The 26,398-nt window shown below is 41.6% G+C and overlaps 1 protein-coding gene across 3 annotated transcripts in view; it reads left to right on the top strand.

The window, feature by feature from the left end:
• Window positions 1-26,398, top strand: part of RORA (RAR related orphan receptor A) — an 812,472-nt gene that overhangs the window by 252,558 nt on the left and 533,516 nt on the right. The gene's annotated exons all lie outside the window — the stretch shown is intronic.

The following is a 26,398-nucleotide window of genomic DNA, read 5'->3' as shown; positions in this document are numbered from 1 at the left end:
TGTTTACCTGCATCTCCACAACCTGTGGGGATGGTTCTCTGACAAGTTCCATGGTGCCGTGGGCTCTCATTGTGAGATGAAGTTTGGCAACAGATGGTTAGGTGCTCATGGGAATGAACTTGAACCTTCTCAACAACAGAGGCTGCAGGAGAGAGGAGTCATCCCACTGTAGTACCCAACAAGATCTAGACTGAATCCTGCTCTCTAACTGGAGGACAAAGGATTTCTAACTATCTTTGTTCCTATTCTTGGGGGAAAAAATAGAACTTAAATTTTTAATTTATTTTTAAGTATATTTTCTAAAAAAAAAAATTAAAAATTCAGGCTGTGCTGTTACAACACGCAACATCTTAGCTCCCTGACCAGGGATCAAACACAGGCCCCCTGCGTTGGGAGCACAGAGTCTTAACCACCGGACCACCAGGGAAGTTCCTGTTCCTATTCTTTTATATGAGTTATTCATAAGCTGAAAGTGTGTTGTGTCAGTTAGGACCCACCCTATGTGAGTTGTAGTGGCAGACTTTTAGTGCACAGGTTATGGAGATCTTTAATCCTCTGGAAAATGAAGGAAATGCAGGTACCTAGATTCCCTTCCATGCCAGTGCCAGTGCTTCTTAAACTATGATCCCTGGATAGTCAACATCTCTTTGAACTTGTTAGAAATGCAAATTCTAGAGCTTCCTGCCAGACTCCCTAAATCAGAAACTCTGGTGATAGGACCCAACCTGCTAAGGAAGTCTAGTGGATATTAGATTTTGAGGGTTACTGGTTTAAGAATTCAACTGAATTCTTATCTATACTGCAGTCTTTGGGGCAAGGGATGTCTCTAGAAAGTAGAGTAAGGAGAGTTCTATGGCAAGGTAAGGGGCTTAGTAAACATTTATGATTTTTTTTCTTTAATGCAAAAATCATTTTATTTATTTATTTTTTTGCTTTACAATATGTGGGGATGCCAGATAAAATCTAAGATGCCCAGTTAAATTTGAACTAAAAATAAATAATTTTTTAGTATACATATGTCGCATTTGATGTCCTGTGTTTTTATTTGCTAAATCTGACAACTCTGTCTGAAAGTAAAGTTAGGTTGTGTAGAAATTTGACAGACCCCATCTCAAACAAGTGATCAAGGTTAATCTTACCACTGGTAAATCATGTTAATATTATGTGTTCCCTGATTAAGTCATGATTAGAAAGGCACTTAGCCCCTTGAACTATTTTTCTTCAAGCTTTATAACCTCAATTTAATCATTAGAAAACATCAGACACACCCAAATTGAGAGACTCATCAAAAGTATCAAAGTCATGAAAAACAACAACTGAGCGACTGTCAATGATTGAGGGAAAAAAAAAGAGAAAAAGGCATGGATGACTAAATTCAATGTGGGATTCTGGAAAGAAGAAAAAAAAAGATGTTAATGGAAAAAACTAGCAAAATGTGAATGAAGTCTGAAGCTTAGCTAATAGTAATATACTAATATTGATTTCTTTTGAGAAATGTACTATGGTTATACATGAGGTTAACACTAGGGTAAGCTGGATAAAGGGTTTATGGGATTTCTCTGTACAGTGGGTCCTCCTTATCCAAGGGTTCCACCTCCATAGACTCAAGTCTGAATCTGTGGATGTGGAACCTATGGATATAGATGGCCACCTGTGCTATTGCATTTTATTTAAAGGATTTGAGGGTCTGGGGAGTTTTGTATCCATAGGGGCTTCTGCAGTGAATCCTCTATGGATACCAAGAGACAGTTAAGCTATTTTTGCAATTCTTCTGTAGATCTAAAATTATTTCAAACTGAAAGTTTTGTGTGTGTGTGTGTGTGTTTTAATTGGGTAACCCACTCCAGTATTCTTGCCTGGAGAATCCCATGGACAGAGGAGCCTGGTGGCCTACAGTCCACGGGATCGCAAAGAATTGGACAGGACTGAGTGACTTCACTTTCACTTTCATACCTGTGAATACCACCTTTCCTTTTTATTTTTCTTATGGAAACAAATATTTTACTTAAATGCTGAACTATGTGGGAACATTTAGATGAATTACTAACACATGGGACATGGCTCATCCAACACCCTTGGGGCCAAAAATGTTACAGTGGTTTTAAATCTGCCAGAGCAAATGTAGTCTTTTCCATGAATGTCTAATGTGTTTTTTCCTGGACATTCATGGGAATCCGTATCTACTATTATGGTTTATTCACCCTGAGCGACTGAGTTGGATTGTTGGGCAGGAGAGGGACAGTAGGGGTGACTTTATAAGAGGATATTGCAAAAGGATAGCTACTCAGTATCTGGATTGTTCTGGAAAATTCTGTTTATTTCCCCAGTTTAGAATTATATCTGCAAAGTTTGGCCTGTGTAAGCCCCCAAGCTTGGGGATGAGACAGTAAATTTTTCAGCTGAAGAGAAATCTTGCAAGAAATCAGCGCCATCTTGCAAATTGTTGACCAGTTTGTTCTGGAATTAGTGGTTTCAAATGAAAACCTTCTGGTGGTAGTGCCTCTGCTTGTAGGCATTTGGAATCAGTTTGTGAATTTAGTTTATTCTCCACCTCACCCACCCCCACCTCCCTGCCGAGTAGTTACTGCATTTCCTTGCATGAGGAGGTTCATGAAATGGTAAGTCCCCAAACCACAAGGACTGTGGTATCTTCCTAGAAGCTGAGATGCTCATAGCCCTGCCCACAACAAAAGGCCTAAGGACTGCAGTTAGCATCTCTGTCGAAGTTTAGGTTAACTTCATCCCTAGCTCAGTTCTTAAGCAGAAATGAGTATGGCCTAAGTCCTCCTTTGATTAGAATGCTGTCCCAAGACAAGTCTCATTTTCAAACTCTCTTCACCATCATTCCAAACCCATGGGCTTTTCAGTGCCATTTCCTCTAGCAGGAATCCATTTTTCTTCCCTGTTTGAAACTCTTGTGCTTCGTAGTAAAATATTTAGAAGCATATATTATATTAATAATAGTTAGATTGGTATACAATCTTTTTAACTTAACACTGGTTCACATCTGCCTCTCCAAGGACTTAATTGCATTTATTCACTTATCATAATTCTCTAATTTTATAATGTTAGACAATAATTTATCAATAATTTATTAATATTAAATGTTTAATATTTATTATTAATGTATTTCAGTTCTTGTTTGTTTCTACCTTTTTATCATTTTAAATAACACTGGGACTTCTATTTTTAAACCAGTACTATTAATACTTCTAATCTTTTTTTTCATCTTTTGAGTCATTTTTATTGGGAAAAACTCTTAGGTTTAATATTATTGGACACAAAATTCTTAGAACTTTTACAATTTTTTTAATGTATATTGCCTGTCAATTTAATCTTTGCATGACTAAAATGACCTGAAATGTCCTCTGTTATTGTCACTAATCAACGCCCATCACTTCCCTGACGACCCACATTGAGACTCCCCTCACCCAGTCTCTAGTTTCCAAATAAGTTCTACCTACTTCTTGGTTCTGTCTCTAGTGTTTCTTTCCTTCATTTATTCATTCATTCAACAAATAGTCCTACTTGCTTTAATGTTGTTATATTTTGCTCTTTGGTTTTCGTCTGTCTAGAAGTCAACTTGATACAGGAAGTTTGGCTATCTTCCCACTTGCTTCTAGGAAAAAGAATGAGATGGTTATTTATTTTCTCCTAGGTATTATTGGTGTCTTCTCCACAGGGTCTACATTTGTTTTTAAATGTTTTATTTTTGCAGTAAGCATCCAATAGTTACTGAAAAAATGAAAGTGAATAAAATTTGTTCTTCCTAATCTGAAAGAAACAGTCGTTTGTTGTTTTAGTTAATATATAGATAAGGATGACATGGGATTTGAAGACACAGAACTGGACATGGAAGAACAGATTGGTTCCAAATCGGGAAAGGAGTATGTCAAGGCTGTATATTGTCACCCTGCTTATTTAACTTATATGCAGAGTACATCATGAGTAAACCGCAGGCTGGAATCATGATTGCTGGGAGAAATATCTATAACCTCAGATATGCAGATGACACCACCCTTATGGCAGAAAGCAAAGAAGAACTAAAGAGCCTCTTGATGAAAGTGAAAGAGGAAAGTGAAAAAGTTGGCTTAAAACTCAACACTGAGAAAACTAAGATCATGACATCCAGTCCCATCACTTCATGGCAAATAGATGGGGGAAAAATAGAAACAGTGACAGACTTTATTTTTTGGGTCTCCAAAATCACTGCAGATGGTGACTGCAGCCATGAAATTAAAAGACGCTTGGTCCTTAGAAGAAAAGCTATGACCAACCTAGACAGCATATTAAAAAGCAGAGACATTACTTCGGCAACAAGGTCTGTCTAGTCAAAGCTATGGTTTTTTTCAGTAGTCATGTATGGATGTGAGAGTTGAACTGAAAAGAAAGTTAAGCACTGAAGAATTGATGCTTTTGAACTGTGGTGTTGGAGAAGACTCTTGAGAGACCCTTGGACTGCAAGATCCAACCAGTCCATCCTAAAGGAAATGAGTCCTGAATATTCATTGGAAGGACTGATGCTGAAGCTGAAACCAATATTTTGGCCACCTGATGAGAAGAACTGACTCATTGGAAAAGACCCTGATGCTGGGAAAGATTGAAGGCAGGAGGAGAAGGGGACGACAGGATGAGATGGTTGGATGGCATCACTGACTCAATGGACTTGAGTTTGAGTGAACTCCGGGAGTTGGTGATGGACAGGGAGGCCTAGCGTGCTGCAGTCCATGGAGTCGCAAAGAGTCAGACACGACTGAGCGACTGAACTGAACTGAACTCCCTTTTTGATTGTTGTTCAATTGCTCAGTCCTTTCTGACTTTTTGTGACCCTATGGACTTCAGCATGCCAGGCTTCCCTGTCCTTCACCATCTCCTGGATAACCTCACTTTTGCTAGGTAGATAAGGTTTATAACTGATTTCTGCCTGTGTTGTATTTTGAGATTCCATTTACTTTAACTCCTTTACAACATCTAGTGCTTGGTACTCTCAAGTGTTGAACTGGTGCCTGTTAAAATAATGATTCAAGTTAGAAGTTTTTGCTTTGTGGGAAGCCTAGGAAACTTGCCTGTGCTCTTGGTGGTGTTCAGGTGCAGGAGCTGTGTGTTCACACATCGGAGGGTATACCCTTGTAATTGCATATGTGGGTGTATTGCACATAGCTTCCCTGGTGACTCAGTGGTAAAGAATTCACCTGCAATGCAGGAGACCCGGTTTCAATCCCTAGGTCAGGAAGATCCCCTGGAGAAAGAAATGGCAACCCACTTCAGTATTCTTGCCTGGGAAATCTCATGGACAGAGAAGTCTGACAGGTTACAGTTCATAGGGTTGCAAAAGAGCCAGACGTGACTTAGTGACTAAACAACAGTTATTATTACACATATTTTAAACTGTTTTTTGCTTCATTCAGAGAACCCCAAATCTTCCAGAGTTCACTGTCTCACAAGTTTTTCTCATAAATAGTCCAGATAAATGTATTTACCGTTTGATCAGCCTTTTCTTATCCAGGAGTAATAGGCTTTGAAAGAGTTACTTTATTTCTGGACACTGTATACAACTCTACATTGTATTTTGCTTTTTATTGTTTCTTCAATTTACTGCAAACAGCACCAGAGTAGAAATTTTACTCATTTTCTACCTCTTAATGACTGAGTTACTGCCCAGTCATAATGTGAGACAAGTGTAATTATACCTTAAAACAATGGCTAATAAAAATAAAAATCACATGCAAGGCTTCCTAATGCCAAACTATCCTAATACTTTTATATTATTAATTGTCAAATTAAGATTTTATTTATTATCTCATCAAGCTCTCTGAGTACATAAAGGCTACATTAGGGTATAATGGTAGCTTTTTAAAATAAAACTTATATTTGATCTAATAAGATAAAGTATGTTGCTATTGACTTGCCTAGGAAACAAAAAGCTCAGATCTCAGCAGGAACTGAATGAAACTACTACTTCCATGTGTTTAAATTCATGTTATTAATCATATGACCTCAAGGTGTTTGGAGTTGAGGTTAAAAGTTAGTCATAGTCTACAAAACAACTCTTTGGTAAATTTTTAGCCCAAGAAACCCTAGCTTTAGTGGATGGACTATAGAGTTGACGACCAGGTAGACCTGGGTCCCGGTCCTGGTTTCACCAATAACAAGTTGAATGACCTTGGGCAGGGTACCTCTTTTTTCTCAGACTCAGTCTCCCCATCTTATAGTGGCTTCAGCAACAGTTCTACTCCTAGATCTACACTCAAGATAAACAAAAACATATGTCCTCCTGCAGTATTATATGTGAATGTTTATGGCAGCATCATTTATAGTAGTCAAAAAGTTGAAACAACCTAGATGTCAATCTATCATCTGATAAATGGATAACAAATGTGCAACTTAATATGTATATATATATTAATATGACATAATGTATGCTCATTCGCTTAGTTGTGTCTGACCCTTTGTGACCTTATAGACTGTAGCCCAGTGGGATCCTCTGTCTGTGGAATTTTTCAGGCAAGAGTACTGGAGTGGGTTGCCATTTCCTCCTCCAGAGGATCTTCCTGACCCAGGGATCGAACCCACACCCCCTCAGCTCTTGCACTGGCAGCTGGATTCTTTACTACTGTGCCACCTGAGAAGCCCCCGATAATATACATGTACACAGACACACATATGTTTTATACACACACACACACAATGGAAAATTATGCAACATAAAAGAATGAATTACATCCTGCAACTTGAATTAACCTCAAACAAACACTCCACCAAAGAAAGAAGCCATACCCATAAGTTCACAAATGATATGATTTGTTTTTTATGAATTTCCAGGATAGACCAGTTCATAAAAATAGAAAGCAGATTAGTGATGAGGAGAGAGAAGACTGGCAATGATTGCCTAAGATGCTTGGGGTATTTTTCAGGAGTGATGAGAATGTTTTAAAACTAGAGAGAGGGATGGTTGCCCAACATTGTGAGTATACTAAATGCCACTGAATTGCACACTGTAAAGTGCTTCATTGTATGCTGTGTGGATTGCACCTCTAAAAATAATGCCATAAGGATACCTCTCACTCTGAAGGCTATTAGAATTTAAGTAGGGTGACGTGTACATAAGCACTCAAAAAATACCCTGTTCTTTATTCTGCCTTTACTGTTGTCCATCCCTCCCTCTTTCTGGATGATGATTCATTCTTTGGTGGAAAAGGAGAGTGAGATGATAGTATTTTCAGCTGAGAGTGAGTGGAAATGAGGAGGGAGGGGTGTGAATCCCAGTTTCTGTGCGCCTGGAGTGGGTCAGTAGAGGCCAGCCCTTTACCATGTTGTGTCTATCGAAACACATTGTATGCCTTGTCTAGAGTGCTTCACGTGGCCTTTAAGCACCACCCCATAGAGAGATGGGGCAGGATGCAGACAGCTGCGGTGCGGAACACTTCATCTCAGGCAGGCATTTGCCAAAGAAGCAGAGAGTCATAGTTCTAATAGTTTAGCAACAGGATTTTCCATGGTCGATAGGCTGTTTGTCAGCGAGGCAAGTGTTCAGCCTTTGGCTATGACTTTTATATATTCTTTCCAACAGAGGCAGAACAACAGAACAACAAAAATCCCCAAACAGTACACTTACTTATTGAAAAATAGGCATTTCCTGAGCCGAATGAAGGTAATTGCCTTTTGACCCATGAGGTTATGGGTCCGTTTCCAGAAGCATCAAATGTAACTCCCCTGCCATTAACATGCTGTGACTGATGGCAGGTATGTTTGCTTCTGGTTTTTCCACCCCAAGGGAAATTAATATTTCCATCTGATTCTAGAAATAGGTGATCTATCATTTGCCATCAGTATCTGCTCTCTCCTAAGCACTGTTTTGACTCCACCAGACCTGCTTAGGGGTTCTGCCTGCAACCTTGATCTTGCTCTTCTCAGTTAGTTGCCCCATGAAATGTGGTTTGCTAACTGCCTCAGTCTTTAGCATTGTACAGCATTATGCTGATGTTCCATGCAGTGGCAGGAGTGAAAATAGAGCTGAAGTGGGTATGTACTTCTCAACAACAAGGAGGACAGCAAGTAAAGATGCCATGAAAAGAAGAATGCAACTGGGCCAGGGGAATGAATGCAGTCCAGCTAATCAGTCATTCAGAATTTGTACTTGAGCATCTACTTTCTGGAAAACACTTGCCATGATTAAAGAGGACTTGAGCTCAAGGCCAGAGAGGCTCACTACTAGCTGCATGACCTCCAAGAGGTAATCAGTGACTCTGGGCCTCAGTTTCCTCATCTGTAAACAAGGGGTAAAAATCTCTTCTTTCCAGGACTATTTGGAGAATTAAATGAAAGCAGTCCAGTTCAGTTCAGTTCAGTTAGTCGTGTCTGACTCTTTGTGACCCCATGGACTGCAGCACTCTAGACTTCCCTGTCCATCACCAACTCCCAGAGCTTCCTCAAACTCATGTCTATTGAGTTGGTGATGCCATCCAACCATCTCATCCTCTGTTGTGCCCTTCTCCTTTGCCTTCAATCTTTCCCAGCATCAGGGTTTTTTCCAATGAGTCAGTTCTTCTCATCAGGTGGTAAAGTATTGGAGCTTCAGCATCAGTCCTTCCTGTGAATATTTAGGACTGATTTCCTTTAGGATGGACTGGTTGGATCTCCTTGTAGTCCAAGGGATTCTCAAGAGTCTTCTCCAACACCACAGTTCAAAAGCATCAATTCTTCAGCACTCAGCTTTCTTTACAGTCCAACTATCACATCCATACATGACTACTGAAAAAACCATAGCTTTGACTAGATGGACCTTGTTGCCAAAGTAATGTCTCTGCTTTTTAATATGCTGTCTAGGTTGGTTATAGCTTTTCTTCCAAGGAGCAAGCATCTTTTAATTTCTTGGCTGCAGTCACCATCTGCAGTGATTTTGGAGCCCCCCAAAATAAAAGTCTCTCACTGTTTCCATTTCCCCCCCATCTATTTGCCATGAAGTGATGGGATTGGATGCCATGATCCTAGTTTTCTGAATGTTGAGTTTTAAGCCAACTTTTTCACTCTCCTCTTTCATTTTCATCAAGAGGCTCTTTAATTCTTCTTTGTTTTCTGCCATAAGGGTAGTGTCATCTACATACCTGAAGTTATTGATATTTCTCCTGGCAATCTTGATTCCAGCTTGTGCTTCATCCAGTCCAGCGTTTCACATGATGTATTTTGCATATGAGTTAAGTAAGCAAGGTGAAAACAGTTCAGTACCTATCAAAAGCAAGCATCCCGTTAAGTGGATACTCAGTATAACGGACTCTCTGCTTCGATGCTGTCATGGCCCTCAAGGATTCTTAGGGAGCTAAGGCCAAAACTGCTTAACTATTGCACCATTGTATAAGTGTGAAGGATGTGGCTCTGATTGTTGTGTTTGGGTATTCATGAGAAAAGACCGTCAGCCAAATAGATGGCTGTAATAATAAGTTATAATAAACACCATATTTTGCACCTCAAATCCTTGCATCTCACGATGATCCAGAATTTTATAGTTATGAGTCTATCACTCAAGTAATTTGCCCGCTTCTGACCTGGCCAGCCTCAAAGCCCATGGTTTTCTTACCACCCAGTAGTGTTTTAGAAAGAAACTTTTGTCGAAGAGGTAGAGCATGAGTTGAACCTGGAAGAATGAACACACTTGTATAGATTGCAAGTGTATTTTGGGTGACCATGATGGGAAAGACCATCCTCAGGCAAGGATTAACAGCCAGGATAAAGGCCTGGAGAGGAGAATGACATCACCCAACAGTAAAGATAAAATCCATGTGGAGTGGGAGGAAAGAATGAGGCCTTGCAGCCCCAAGTCTTCAGTCTTATAATGTGTTCTGAGCACCAATCTCCCCAGCTGACCACAGCATGTTGCCAGCATCTTCCCATCCGTTTCATGTGATTATAGTCTTTCCATAAAGAGCCTTGTTTAACTTCTGCTAGAGAAGCATTTGACCTTTCTAAACATCAGAAGTAACCTGATCCAAAGTGCTTCAATCCCCCAATCTGAGGATTGTGCTAAATGAAAGTCCCAACAACTTTAGGTACTTCTCTATGTCCCCTAAATGGAGACAGAGCCAATATTTCAGGGAAAAAAGTGGAAATTGGTGTGGGCTTATGCCTCAACCAGACCCTGTGCCAATAGCTTGGAAAAAGCTCTCCTGTGTTTAGAGACAAATGTACATCAATAGTAATCACAATGTGTGATGGACTTTATGATCTAAGCACTTTCAGAGCCTTTTGAAGACTCAGGACTTATGTATTGCTGGGCAAAGTGAACCTGAGCAGAAGACTTCACCCTCCCCCTAACAGCCTTGTATTGCCACCTGGTGATCCCAAGTCTGAAGTTCCATTACCCATTGACAATTGCCTGCTTCTTGTAGTTGATGAGAAGACCTTAAATTGTTCAGGAATGTGAGAAGGCAAGTAGCTGGAAACGGATGATTTGCAATGTCTAGTTTCAGTGAGAGAAGCCTACACAAGGAAGTGTCACGGGTTAGAAATTTGGTGATCTCAGGGCATTTAAGTCCCAATCCAGGGTCCTGTGTCCTAGTCCTGCCTACATCTGTCTTACACTGGGCCCCCCGGGAAGTCTTAGCTTCTCATGGACTGGAACTCTTCATCTCTAGGTTTAAGTGACTTGATTTGGCTTAGCCATGGTACAGTCCTGTTCCCATAGGCTTCATGTGCTATAGAGGTTTTAATTTAGCTTTATGTAAATTCTTGATTTTGAATAACTCCTTGATTTAAGAAAGCATATCAGGCTGAGCCCCTTGTCTACCTTTTAGCACAAGATTAATTTTTCATACATGAGCCCAAACACTGTCTTTATATGTTTTCAAATAAAAGTATGACTTTTGAAAATAAAGGTACTGAAGTTTAAGATGGGTTTAGTTTTTCTTAATTTGATCAAATATTCTGATTACTTTCAGTGCCAAACATTTTAATTTAGTTTTTCTTTCTTTTAGGCAGGAGCAAGCTCTTCTATTTAATTTTGAAAATGAGAAGACATTTAATTTACGTTTTCTCCTTCACTCATAGATTCTACCAATCACACTATTTATATTCTAAATCCCTTCTTTAAGGAACTTCAAAGCCAAGGAGGAAATGAAAAGATTTTAATCCACTTCCTGATCTTAGTCATCATAATGGAAAGGGGTGCCTATATTAAGAAAAGAGAGATGCAAAACCTTAGGAGAATTTATAGGCCTTTTATTTCCCAATTTTAGGCAGCTCAATCCTGGGATTTTCTCCTATTCTTCACCTATAATTTGTTGCAATTTAAAGTGCTGCTTGCTCCATAAATCCTGCTCAAACCACTATAGTCCATAGTGATCACTCTGTTCCTCCAACACGAACAGAATTGGTCCACTCTGTTCCTCCAATGTACTGTTACATATACTATGTACTATATGGTACATTTGCTATATGCATTTGCTATATAGTGTTAGGTACTCTATAGCAGATATCACCCAAACCTTTCATTTCCCAAACCAAGTAATATAGATTGTCTAAATTAGTATTTCTTAAGCTTTCTATAGTGAAGGATTTGTTCCTACCTTCCTCTAATGTATCGCAGAGCATTACTTTTTTTTTTTTAACTCCCCAGTTGCTACCTAAAACACTTCTGTTGGGCCCTGAACTATTTATAAATGTGGCTTTATACACTCACGTACAATTTGGCCTCAGTTTTCTCCCCAGTGACAACCTCTTGCGTTTGAGGTTTTAAAATCCTTCTCTGACTCTTTGAGCTCAGCCATCTCTGTCTAGGAATAAGTGTAGACATAGGAATTTTATTTAACAAAATTTTGGTTTACATTTTGGGCCCTTATTAAAATTATCTCCTGCATTTATGACTCAATTACACTATAAAAATGAATTACCAGAAAAATGAAATAAAAAGACATGTAAAATATAAAAACCTAGATTTATTATTACCAAATTCCTTAACACTTTTCATTTTTGAAGGGATCTATCACATTCTCAAAATGTTGTAAGTTTCTAAACAATCCTCCCAAGTTCTATATTTATCTTGTCTCAAACTGGTAGCAACAAGCTTATAGATCAGCTCTGAACCATGAACTATACTTTGTATGAGTAGCACTGGTTATTACATGCAATATCTTATTATTTTTGCATGTGTTACATTCTGCACTGTGTAAATTACTTTGTGGACAAACCTTACACAGTACATATTTCTCCAGTAAGACTTGTAAGTAGATAATTGTTAGTAGTAATTATAAAAATGAGGATGATGATAACTCGAATTCTTAAAAATAATTAAAATAATTAGTAATACTATCAGTAATATCAATGAATTGCTATTATTATCATTACTTGTTCTTTTTAAACACATAAATCTTTTTAGAATTGTTTTCAACCTCTATTTTTTAGTATTATACTCCAGATGTTCAATTGTTTAAAGCTAGATTTTCTCATTAAAAAACAGGAAAACCTTTCTTTTCATTGGAAAATATTTTAAATGAGTATGAATAAACATTTGGTTTTAACACAATACTGTTAAATACAGGGTGCTTTGTTATGCTGGAAACTGACATTTGTTTTTAGAAAAGGCTATGGAATACCATTCTTGCTTATAATCTTATAATACTAAATTGTATTTAATATCCCTTCCCCATCTATTCCTTGAACTAAATATATGATAACGTCTATGGGCAAAAACTTACAGTCTTTCTGATTTTGGAAAATAGTCTTAGAGTTTAATCATCAATGGTTCTATACCCCCTTTTCCTTCCCTCTAACAAACTTTGAAAACAACTCAGTGGAGCCTGTAGTCACCCTAGTTATTGTCCATAAGGGATGCTTATAGAACAGGTGTAGACCACACTGTCCTGGGCAAGCTGGATATATAGTTCTCTAAGCAGAGGTGACATTTACTTGCAGGCATAGGCTGGATACTCAAAAAATACTTAAGAGTGGAAGGGAAGATTGCTTCCAAGGTAATAACTGTGCTGCTGTTGCTGCTTCTGCAACAGGTGGTGGTGCTGACCTGTGTGGCTTCCTCTCCGCAGCAGCAAGAATTACTGGCTTCCATGGAGCCCCTTGTAATCCCACCTTACTGGAGCCAGGATTTCATGGATGCCGGGAAGAGTGGGGGTCTTCTAAGGGCTGCAGTGTGCCTGTTGAGAGTCTCCTCCTAAGATGATCACCTCTTTTCCTGTTCGGCATCTAAAGGGGTCTTTGGGCTTTGCCTGGGCTACTTTGCTAACGTTTCTCTCTCCATCATCAGCTGTCATATGTGCGAGCATCCATGTGGGCAGATCAAATTGGCAAATTTGAACTGTGCCTGTAGATGTTGGCCTGGGCTGCTCAGACACAAGCAGAATGGTTGGGTATGAAAAATCTGTCTTCATTTAACTCTGTGGTGATCTGCATTTGTCTGGAGACTCTTTGGGATTATTTCATCTGACTCCCTCATTTTATAAATGAGGAATCTGAGGCTCAGAAATGGTCAAGATTTTTCCTTTTGATAGCCCTTCTACTGGAGTAGGAATTGATCTCTATCTTTTCAGCTTCCATTTTACTGGGGTGGAGAGTTGGATTCTTAAAAGAAGAATTTGCAGAAGTGTTGGGTGAAGATCCAGAGGGTCCAAGGCATTGAGTCCTTAAAGGGATTTTGCTGTCCTGGGAGTCAGGTAGCTGAGGATGCTAAGCTCCCTGCCCATCCCCCACCCTCCTCCCCACCTGGCCCATCCCAGCTTAGAGCCACAGCTCAGCAACCTCATTAGTGGAATGGCAATCCGCTCTGGCCTCCCTGGGCTGGGTGGTGGATTAATTGCTCAGTGATCAGAAGGTACCTTAAAGAAGGAAGGGATTACATGAATCCTTCCAACTGATCCCATCACCCCAGCTAACCCCTGCTCAGGGGTGGAGAAGGGACAGGCGGGCATTGTGGGAGTCAAAGGCCTCTGAAAAGGCCCCACCCCAGAAAACCTCTCAGACTGTAGGCCCCAGCTGTTGACTGAAAGTGGGAGGTGAAATAGGTTCCTGTGTGTGTTTATCAGTGGTGGCAGCAACTGTGAATTAGGGGACACATGCCAGCCATGTAACCATCAGGGAACTATGTTGGAGGCCACATATTTGGCACCCTGCCTGGCACCTTCTTTGTTATTTACAACCATTCCCTTTTTTAATCCTCTGAGTTTTTAGACATAGGCATTCTCCTCCCTGCTTCCTAGATGAGAGTAAGTTTGCCCCAGAAACCAGCTTAGGCGGGCTGCAGAGGTGTTTCATCACAGGTAACCCATGTTCCATACACTCCTCGGATCCAGAATGTGGTCCCACATGTTTGTTTCAGTGGTTTTCATAGTGAGTTGTGGGACCAGCTTTTCTTAATTGTCATTTGAGTACGGCAAACTGGAAATGGGCTTTGGGAAGTTCTGTAAGAATTTGTTGAAAGGGACTTCCTGATAGTCCGGTGGCTAAGACTCTGTGCTCCCAACGCAGGGGACCCAAGTTCGATCCCTGGTCAAGGAACTAGATCCCACATGCCACAACTAAGATCTGGTACAGCTAAATAAATAAATAAACTATATAAAAAAAAATGGTTTATTGACAAGCCCAGGAAGATGCTGTGACCATGGCAAAACAGCCTGGGAAGAGACTTGACAGGCCAGGTGATATAGGAACAGGAATCCACTGCTTGGCTTGCTCATTTCCTCTTTCCTGACCTGACTTAATGTTCGCCTGTCTTCACTACTCTGTGCTGTGATCAGTTGCATTGTCAAGGCCTCATTGCTCCTTGCCCAGATCAGGGTAGCAGCTTCCAAGGGGCCCACAGGCAGTATGTATACTCACCCTGCCCTGTCGCCTTCCTCCCTCTCCTCTCCCCACAGAGTGACACTCCCCTTGTTGAAATCCCACTGGTCTCCCCCTCCCCACACTCCCTGCCACAGGCGGATTCAGGGCTGTCTGCAGGCCCTGGCCCACCTCTCTGACCTGCACTCTCCAGGCCCAATACCCATTCAGCCAGCCCAGCCTCACACCACCACCCGCACCTGGCCTGGACAGGTCGGCCTTTCCTGTCCTCTTCCTAATGCCGAGGGGAGCCACCTCCCCTTATCCACAGGCTGAATCCTGGCAAATCTCAAATTACCTTCAAGATTCCCTTCCTCCAGGAAAATGTTCCTGGTGCCTTGGTCCCCTCAGCCCTGGTCTAAGAGGAGAGGTTGTCCATATAATGAGACATTCCATTTAAGTCACATAATGCTGCTGTTTATCCAAGGCTCCTTGGAGGCCTGGTTTGTGATTTCTTCCCACCTGTGTCCTTGCACAGAACCTGGGACAGAGACCAGGCTCAGTGCGTGTGGAGTAAATGAGGTCTTTGCATGCATGCATGCTAAGTCGCTTCAGTCGTGTCTGACTCTGTGCGACCTTATAGACAGCAGCCCACCAGGCTCCTCTGTCCACAGGAGGCAAGAATACTGGAGTGGATTGCCATTTCCTTCTCCAAATGAGGTCTTTAGAAGGCTGTGTTTCTCACATATTTTGACTCTCAAGGGTCTTGATAACTCAGAAACCACAAAGGTAAAGCACAGAGTGAATAACTTCCCTGCTACCCAGGGGGGCAGTAACGCTTCCCTTAGTAAGACATAGCCTTCTGTCCCCAGGCTCCTGGTGGCTGTGTAAAGGGGAGAGGTTTGAGACTTGTCCGGTAGTCCAGTGGTTAAGAACCCACCTTCCAGTGCAGGAGACACAGGTTCAGTCCCTGGTCAGGGGACTAAGATCCCAAGCACCACAACAAAAACCCAGCGCAACCTACAAATGGGGAGGGGGTGGTGAAAGATGGATAAGGCAGACATTTGCCTTAGTTTATAGACAAGGAACTTGAGGGGTGAAGCAGGTTGATCCACATGAGCTGGCAAAGGGGAGCTGGTGAGAAAGCTGCTCTGGGGTTTTCAGGTATGGATCCTGTTGGCACACTTCTCACCGTAGTCCCCTAATAGCCTGAAAGGATATGAAACCCAAGCTCATTAGAGGTTTCCGAGGTGAGTCATGGGGACCTGATGCTCCTTCCATGGGGGATCAGGCCATGGGCATCATCCTTCCAGGCTGTCCACACTCTTTCTCCAAAGGGCTCTTCATCTGGGTCACTTAGTCCTGTGACTCAAGGAGCAGCCTGTTAGCTAAAGGAAATCAATGAAAAGAAGTATGAAATGCAGGGTCCTACAGGTAGGGATGGGTGGAGCAAGTCCCCTGTACAATGGCTCTGGTTGCTGATTGCTAAGATCAATTCCACACAAAAGGGTCTCTCTCTGGATTGGCCAGAGTCAGGATCTCATATCTGTAAGGCACAGGTACAGGATGGAGAGGAGGCAGGAAGCTGGACTGAGTGGCCAGTGGTTCCCAGTCCCAGAGCCAAGGTGACTTTGCTCTCTGTTCTTCCTGAGGCCTGGCCCTGACAGAGTCACCCCCTCTCCAGGCCTGGCTACAAGGGTCTTAAGGGCAACTTCTGTTGTAAGCAGAAGAATGTTAACAGCTGGGACGTGCCAGCCTGTCAGAGGTCACTGCTGTTACAAGTTTCAGAGTGAACATTTTTTAGTAGAAGGTGAGACAGAAGAACTGCAGGCTGTGCTTTGAGGCTGCACACTTGAAAAATCAGAGCATTTTCAGAGCAGCAGGCTAAGGCTGCTCACCCTCTGCCACTCGTCCCTTATAGGCAGTGGCAGTTCACAGAGACACCACTCTGAGTAAAACTGGGCAGGTGGCCGGGAAAAGTCAGTGGCCCCTGAAACTGGAGGTAGGAGCTTTTATCCTGCTCTTCTACCAATGAGCTGTGTCACCTTAGGCAAGTAACTTAAACTCTCTGGGCCATACTGTTGTATGGACTGGAGGGAGGGCTCTCACAGATCTCCCTTTGACATTCAGTAAACCTGTGATTCTAGAATTCTCTCATGTTTTGTCATCTTCCACATTCCTTTCCAGAACCTTTCTGATGGCTCTTTCACATCTCCACCCACTGAGACGAGGTGGGTAGGGCTTTAATTTATGTCCTCCCCTTGCCCAGCTGCTCAAACTGCCTCTACTTTTGAGTTCTAATCCCAGATTTCCTATGAGTCATGTGATGATTTTAGCAAAGCTGCCTCCATTTTTAATTCTTTTTAATCTTTGAAAACAGGGCCTCATCTATTATCTGAAGAAAGATGAGGATTCTTGAGAAAGCTGGTTAGATATGGTAGAGAGTCCTCAGGTCAGAGGATAATGATCATGATCATAATAACAATAAGGGCAAGAACAACAAATATTAAGAGAATTTACCTTGTGCCTGGCCCTAGGCTGCTGAGGCGGTAACGTGTTTTACCACATTTACACCTCCACAAAAAACCCTCGTGAATTAAGTGATATTATTTTTGCTTTACAGATGAGGAAACTGGGTTGAGAGAGGTTAAATGATTTTTCTGGAGTCATACAACTCATAACTTTCAGAGCAGCATTTGAACCCAGACTAAACACTCTGGCCTCCTTTCCCCAAAGACTATCTAGAGAAATTCTGAACTGTGATTTTAAAGCAGTGAGACTAAATACACACACACACAGCCATTCTCATGACCAATAGGAAATTTTATGTAAGTAAATGCATTCTAAACAACACTATTACCTTATTGGGTCAATTTACGTGTACTTGTTCCAACAATGTCACACATGCTTGGTTAGGATTCTTTCTCCTAGAGGGATACTTCATGCGCTGCCCACATATACAGTATTTTCATATCATGGCCACAATCTGCTTTTTTGTTCCTTGTGCTCACTTATCTTTTCACCAGTTTTGACTCCAAGTGATCTTTGGCTGTTTCCAACACGTAAATTCCATCTACTTTTAAAGGAAAGATGTGCCACCATTCAACCAGTCTATCTGGCTATATGCTTTCCCACTCTTCCAGTGGCTTGCAAAATATTTTAGCAGTGAAACTATTTTTATTTCCAATGGAATCTTAAAAAAAAAAAAAAACCCAATTTTTGAGGCAGATAAAAGCAGAGCATCTGTGTTTGAAGCATGAATAGGTGGCATGATCCCCATCCACTCTTCTCTCCTGCCCTTCTACTTCTCATTCTTGGCCTAGAGGGTACCATCAGGGAGGTTTCAGGTTCCAGAGAACCCAGTTTGTAAACCACTGCCCTGGCACAGGCTGCCCAGTGGTGGGAGAGGCAATGCTAAGAGCTCCAAGCCTCCTTGCTGGCCCAATGTGAGCAAGTCCTGTCTATGAACTGAAATAGCATACAGGTCTCTCCTGAAAATTCTTACCTAAGGCTCCAAGAAAGGAGAATGTGACTCCTTGGTGAAAGACTCTTCAGGGTCTTTAATCCACCGTTCATATTTGTGGAAGAGGTTTCAGAGGTTTGCAAAAATGCTTTAAAGAAGGAAGAAGAGGGAGCTTGCTGGCTATAAATAGAAAAGCTAGTTCTGAGGTCAAGAATGATAAAAGAGGGGAGAAAATTGAATTGCAATGGAACAGGGAAAAGAATCATAAAGATACTGAGAAAAAGCATTGAGAGTGGGGATTTCCAGCAGAAAGCGGAAAGCCCAGCGTGTCCCAACCCCAGGCTGAATGGTGGATGTCTGCTGCCCCTGGCAATGTGTCCAGCCTCCCACTGAAGTTAGGGGCTTGCAAAGTTGGGAGAGGGAAGCGCAGACCTGCTTCGTGCTGGGTCCCTGGGGGCACCAACAGGGATCCCTTTCGTAAGGACAGAACTAAATAGGGCTTATACTCAAAAGTCTCTCAATCCTGGAGGAAATCGGGAATCAATGGTAAGAGAGATATACATGGAGTTATTAGAGATCGGAAGAGAAGCCTTGCGTGAAAATAACCTGAGCCAAAACTAGAAAGTCTAATGCGTGACTTCCTTCTAATGCTTAAATATGAACTTCGGGCAAAATTTTGCACTCTAAAGACTTTTATCTCATCAAACTTTATTTTGACTCCTTCATCTTAACTTAGTTCAACTAAAAAAAAAAAAAAAAAGGAAAGTTACTTCTTTGTTTATACCCCCAGAGGAGGTATAAAGTTGTAACCATGGTTTTTCTAACATGAGTCACTTGCCGTAAGCCCTGGTTGCTTGCGGCTCAGGACTTTTTCTGTCCTCCCATCTGAATGTCAGCGGAGCACAGCAAGGCGTTTCTACTTTTGATAGTTGGTTTAAAGTTGCTTTCACTTTACAGTGTCATTATCTAGTATCTCAGACCAACACACAGGGGGAATAAAATTCTCTTTAACAGGCAAGGAAAAAAAAAAGACCTCTATTAGTTTGCAGACCTTGAACTAGTTACTAGTAAGCTGGGGGAGGACTTTGTAACCATATGAATATAAGAAAACCGAGGGAGTGTATGGAAGATTGTCTCATCATATGATTTACTGTCTTTCTCATTAGGCCAAAGCCTTGAGACAGGTTTCAAACCATAGTGAATCAGACCCTTTAGTACAGATGGAATCTGAAACGACTCCTGACCTAGGGCAGCCGTGGGCAGCGTTTCACTCTTGGATTTGGACCTGAGGCAGTGCTTTGTTGTGTTCTGTATCGCTGTGCCTAGAACAGTGCTGGTGCACTGTGCTCAGACAGTGTGTGCGGGACTGACCTGATTGTAGACAAAGGCAGGGGCGTGGGAATTTGCCAGGTGTGGCTGAGGATGAGTCAAGGAAGAGAAATAACTCAAAGGCAGTACTGTGCTAAGTACTTGATGTTTTCTTCTTATTTAAACCTCATCAGACCTCCAGGAGGTAGGACCATTAGTATCTTTTTTTTTTTTTTAAAGGTGGCAAACAGACTTAGGTCAGATAAGTTTGCTGGGGCTACCAAAACAAAACACCATAGAATGGGTGACTTAACAGGAATTTATTTCTCACATTTCGGGAGGCTTAACATCCAAGATCAAGGTGCCATCAGGGTAGATTTCATTCTGAGGCTTCTGTGGCTCACAGATGGCAGTCATCTTGCTGAATGCTCACGTGGCCTTCTTTTTGTGCAGGAGCAGGGTTGGGGGTGGGTAGGTGGGAGACAGCAAGGTCTGGTATCTCTTCCTGTAAGGATACTGTCTCCTAGGGTCAGGGTCCCACCCTTGGAACTGCATTTAACTTTACTTCCTTGGAGGCGCCATGTCTAAATACAGCTACCCTGCAGGTGAAGGCTTCAACATAAGAATTTGGGGTCAGTGTGGGGACCATTCAGTCCATAGTAAGTAATGAGCTCAAGGTTGCATCATTAAGAAGTGTCAGAGCACGAACTCAAATCCCTTCACCTAAAGTCTGTGCTCTTAACTGCAAGGCAGCACTTCCATGATGTATGGGCTTACAGCCTCATGTACACAGAGGGATAGGACATCATTGGATTTTTTTTATTGTTTTAATGAGACTTCTATCTATTTTACTTATTTATTTTGGCCATGCTGCACAGTGTGCAGGATCCTAGTTCCTCAACCAAGGATCAAACCTGCATTGGAAGCACAGAGTCTTAACCACTAGACAGCCAGGGAAGTCCTAGGATCTCACTGTTGGAAAGGATGATGAAGGGATAGTCTGGGCCCAAATGAACCCTAAATCTCTTGCCACTCCACCCCCATCTCCATCCTGCCCACCGGTCATGCTGAAACCCTGCAGTTCCCTGAAGCTGTGCTCATTGTCTTCAGTCCTCTGAATACGAAACTTTGCTCTATCTACAGAAGTGGTTCTCAACGTTGGCTGCACGTTAGAACTGACTGGCAAGATTTAGAAAAACCAGGAATCAGAGCCAGATTAAAAGGTTCCCACTGGCCTCAAACAAATAATGATAGGAACAGTATAACCTACTGAACAAAATAAGAAACGGTGAGTTCATGCTGATGTAAATTACCTTAATGAGTAAATTAAAAGTTTAATGATAAACAGGATATTTGCATAATTTCAAAGCACCTCCCTACAAAGGACTGATGAATTACAAAAGGAAAATGAGTAAATTTTCAGAGGAGAAACCTAGTAGTCACCCCCTTAAGCAAGAAATGAAAGTGAACATTATCAATATTGGGACAAAGAGAAACCAGGTACTACCTTGCAATAAGAAGGCACTACATCACGACTGTGATTGCCCTGTCAAAGGTGTATAACCTGGGTCCCATCATGAGAAAACATCAGACAAACCAAAACTAAGTGATATTTCTACAAAATAACTGGCTTGTCATCTTTAAAAGTGTCAAAGGTATGAATGTTCAGGAAAGACTGGGAACCTTTGGCAGAATAAAGGCGACTAAATAGAAACCTGACAACTAAAGGCAACATGTAATCTGAACCAGATTCTTTTGCAATTAAAAATTTGGGGAGTGGGGAACTTTCCTGATGTTCCAGTGGTTAAGAATTCCCCTTGCAGTGCAGGGAGCACTGGCTCAATTCCTGATCTGGAGCTGGTATGCCACAACTAGCGAGCCTGGAAGCCACAGCTACATAGTACATGCCCTGCAACAAAAAATCCCTCATGCTGCCACTAAGGCCCTGGGGCAGCCATATAAATAAATATTAAAACATTTATTTTGAACATTTGGCAAAGCTTGAATGATCATAATATATCCATGTGTTTTTGTTTTTGTTTTTTTTTTGATATTGATTTGTAAGTATGTAGGAGAGTGTTCTTGTTTGGAAGAAAATACACACTCTAAAGAAGGGAAGATGGGACACCAAATCAACAATTCCTTCCAAATTGTTCAGTAAAAAAAAGCTATTTGTACCGTAATTGTAACTTTTCTGTAAGTTTGAAATTCTTAAAATACAAATGCTCAAAATCCCTGATGTCCAATTTGGATACCAAACTGATTAGGACACTCTCTAGGGAGGAGACCCAAGCGTTCAGTAGTTGTTGAAATTCCTGGTGGTTCCACTGTGAACCCAGGCTGAGAACTGCTGGCCTTTCCCAAAGTACAGTTCCTGAACTGACAGAATTAGAGTCAGTGGGAAGCTTGTTAGAAACACAGACTCTTTGGCCCCACTCCAGACATCCTAAATTAAAAAACCCAAGGCTAGGGCCCAGCAATCTATACCTGAACAAGCTCTCCAAGTGGATTTGGTTCATGGTTAAGTTTAAGAACTGTTGGTTAAGAATCTTCCTCACTCTCCTGTGCATACTTGCTGCCAGTTATCCATCCAGAGTCAGGTCAGACCTTCATCAGGTCCCATGCCTGGGGCTACCTCACTATTCTAGCGTGCAATTAGAAATCATCTGTTGACACACTTGTCACCCCCACCAGAGCTGGTCAAAGCCTCATTCAGACAGTCCCTGGCATAGAGTAGGGTCCAATGCATGCTTAATTAATCGATGCTGATCAAATAAATGGAGGGACCAGCCGTGATGGTTCATGGGGTTCCCGTAGGCCACATTTACTTTCATTGGCATGCCCTTTAGAAGCATGCTGTGATGTGTCTCAAGTTGTTCGGTGATGGGAATTTGATAAGGGGCTATGTGAGGCAGGGAACAAGGCAAGCATTTGAAACCACATTCAGAAGCACCTCTGCCTTTAAGGGAGCTGGTTCTGAAGCCTTTTACTAAAAAGGTGCCTGCGAGCTGCTGGACTCGCTAATTAAACCAGATGGACTGCATGATAGCTGATTAGATTCCTGACTTACCGATCTTCCTCCTATTTACTCAAATAAATACGTTCATGAGCCAGAAACCATCTCATTCAGGAAAAGCACCTCACTGAATATTTTTAGAAAATTAAACTTTTATGGATGACCCAGTCTGTGAGCAGCTAAAATGCCAAAGTCTGTTTCCTGTGGCACTCGGATGGTTGAGCTTTCAGCAGGGGAACCGTGAATGAGTTTGTTTCTGCAAATGTGTGCCAGAATAGCAGCAACAACAAATTACAGACCCATCCATCACATGGATGGAGCTGGGAGCATGTCACAGTGATCGACATAACCAGGGACTCGGGCCCTTCTTTGCTGTAACTGCTGCTGCCTCTTCTAGCTCCATTTGGTGGTGTCACATCTTGTGGATGCTGATTCCCAATTCCCTTGGCTCTCTTGATGGGAAATTTGGGGATGGGGGTAATGAAGTAGATGCTGCAATGAACACATGATACTTTAAAACATGTATTTACAAATACATGCATATAAATATAGCTACATCTGCCCATGCATAAAAAACATATGCATATTTATATCAATAATTATATGTTATTTTGAAAAATCTACTCAAAATATACCCACGTAGCAAGGACCTTAAGTAATGATGGGGCTGATTCTTCACTTGAATTCCTGCTATGGATTACGATCCATCTGCATTTGTAGGTGGCTGAAATTGGACTCATGGAAGGTCATTTTGTGTAATCCATTGCTTTAGAGTATTTCCAGGATAATTCTGCTGAGATGGCAGAAGGATGAGTGGGATATTCTGAAGATATGACCTGGGATATATGCGCCTGAAGAACATCATGGTGGCTGAGAGGACAGACGTTAGTTCTAAGCGCCCAGTTTGACCTTGATGCAGTGAAAATTGGTGCTACGCTGAGCTGACTTCCTTGGTGAACTATATAATCAGTGTTATTCACTCACACTCAAAGCGTATTTTTGCCTGCCTGATGGAGGGCTAGCAAGTGTTTACTTCCATGGCTGGGGCAACATTATTTACAAGTGTTCAGGCTTAATAACCATACAGAAGTATTTTCTCTTATACCGAAAACCAACGTTAAAGTTGTTTCGTAAAGGCGAGATGAGTCTCAGGGAGGTCAGAGGCATGTAATTCCCAGGGTGGAACTTTCTAGTCCTTTTATTCATTTGTCTCATATTTAATACATTCCTATTGTGTGGCAGACACTGTTCTAGGAGTGAATAGTGGTTAATAAGACAGGCACAATCTCTTCTCTCATGAAACTTACAAATTTTTTTGTTTAATTTTTATTTTGTATTGGAGTATGGTTGATTTTATAGTGTTGTGTTTCAGGTGTATCGCAAAGTGATTCACTTGTGTTGTTTAGTTGCTAAGTTGTATCCAACTATTTCGCCACCCCATGGATTATAGCATGCCACTCTCTTCTGTCTATGGGATTTCCCAGCAAGAATGCTGGTGTGGGTAACCATTCCCTTCTGCAGGGGATCTTCCCAACCCAGGAATCGAACCTATGTCCCCTGCATTGCAGGTGAATTCTTTACCACTAAGCCACCAGGGAAGTCCCAGTTCAGTTATACATATACGTACCTCTGTGTTTTTTCTGACTCTTTTACCATATAGGTTATTACAGAGCACTGAGTAGAGTTCCCTGTGCTATATAGTAGGTCTTTGTTGATCCTATTTTATATATAGTTGTGTGTGTATGTTAACCCCAGACTCCCAGTTTATCTCTCCCCTCCCACCTTTTCCCTTTAATAACCATATTTGTTTTCTATGTCTGTGAGTCTGTTTCTGTCTTGTAGATAAGTTTTCATTTGTGTAATTTTTTAGATTCCACTGGTACATGATATCATATGATATTTGTCTTTCTCTGACTTCACTTAGTATGATAATCTCTAGGTCCTTCCATGTTGATGCAAAGCCATCATTTCATCTTTGTATGGCTGAGTAATAGTCCATGGTGTATATGTACCACATCTTCTTTATCCATTCATCTGTTGATGGACATTTAGGTTGCTTCCTTGTCTAAGCTGTTGTAAACAGTGCTGCATTGAATATTGGGGGGCATGTATCTTTTCAAATTGTGGTTTTCCTGGAGCTTACAATTTTTGTTAACTCACCGTTAAGTTTTGTGAAAATGGAAATGAATGATACTGGTAGAATTTGCAAACTAACTGAGGAACTAAATACTGTCTTCCAGAAACCCATCAGAAAGCCATCTCTACAGAAGATTGTTATGGGTCAAATTGTGTTACCTCCCCACCCCTCAAAAATCCATATGTTGAAATGATCCCCAGTATTTCAGAATGAGATATTACTTGGAGATAGGGTCTTCAAAGAAGTACTGAAGTTAAAAAGAGATGATTAGAATGGGCTCTCATCCAGCATGACTGGTATCCTTATAAGAAGAAATGTGGACATGGATAACATAGCAGGAAGACAATGTGGAAACAGAGAAGGAGGGCATCTGCAAGCCAAGGAGAGAGGCCTGGAACAGTTCCATACTTCACAGCTCTCAGGCAGAACCAATGCTGCCAACACCTTGATAGCAGATAGTTCTTCTAGCCTCCAGATAGTAAATATTTCTTGTTCAAACTTCCCAGTCTGCAGTACTTTATTACAGCAGCTCTAACAAACTAGTACAAATATATTAACTGCTCAAATGTGGACAGGGAATCGACCAGCCTGCTCAAGTGGCAACAAATAAGGTTTTTAGTAAGAAGTGAGGATAATGTGTCGGGGAATAAAAAGAGAAATCAGTTCTTGAAAAAAAAATAAAAAGCTCTTACAAACAGAAAAAAAAGAGAAATCAAGATGCAACTCTTGTTGCATCCTGATAACATCATCAATGTGAAAGAGGCTTCTGCCTTCTCCAGAGGGCACCTTCCCCTGATGTCATGTTTATTGAATTGTCTTGTTTTACAACAAAGGGAAATGGCTTCGTGTTAGGCTCGCTCCTTCTTTCGTTCAGACATGTTCAGTTCTTGCCGGATAAGACTGGCTTTGTCTCTTGTGATTACGCGCTTAGATGTTTCCTTAATGCTCAGACTTAAGAGTTTAAGCCCAGTGGGCAGAGACCATTGCTGATTCTGCATTTGGATTTGTGCCCGACCACTCAGGACAACATCAAGACACATACTCCGTGGTGAGAGAAGCAGTACTGAGAAGAGGGTGGTATGCTGCCATTCTTTTTTCTATTATTGGGAAGCTATATGACAGGGTGTTGAAAATTAAAGCTGGGAAGGAAGGGTGGAGCATGTGCTCAAAGATGTGAAGTCAAATGCTGCAAATACTTGTGGCGGACATGGTACTGCGCTGATGCTCAAAGGACGCAGAAATTGGTGCATTTACAAGAGGTCCTGTGTCAGTCCTGCTGGCCTGGAAAGCTGACTTCATGGAGGTCTTTCAGGCATCCATGTGAAAGGTTCTGATTACCTTTAGTGCTGGCTGAAAAGTCCATTGTCTCTCACTGAATAATAACATAGCCCATCTTCCTTCATGTCTTGAACCACCCTCCCACTGGTCGTCAGGAAGTCCCATGCAAAGGTGCGAGGAGTTATTCTGTTCTGAGAGGGGTGGATGCCAACATGGCCATCCCATCACCACTTGCTGTCCTGAGTTACATTCGCTAATTACTTCACTGAGTCCCACCAGATGGCAAATACTCACTCACAGGGACCCTCCCTTAGCTCTTTCAGTATCTCTAGAGTCTGGTCCTAGTCTATGCCCAGTTCCTAGTTGGTGCTCATATGTTTGCTACAAGGAGAGAAGGAGGAAGAGAAGCTTTCTTTCTTTGGTCTGAAGAACACGCTTG

Source organism: Bos mutus, chromosome 10 (genome assembly GCF_027580195.1).
Source record: "Bos mutus isolate GX-2022 chromosome 10, NWIPB_WYAK_1.1, whole genome shotgun sequence".
In the NCBI taxonomy this organism is placed as follows: Eukaryota; Metazoa; Chordata; class Mammalia; order Artiodactyla; family Bovidae; genus Bos; species Bos mutus.
The sequence above is the reverse complement of the archived record's forward strand: the minus strand, read 5'-3'. Positions and strand labels throughout refer to the sequence as shown.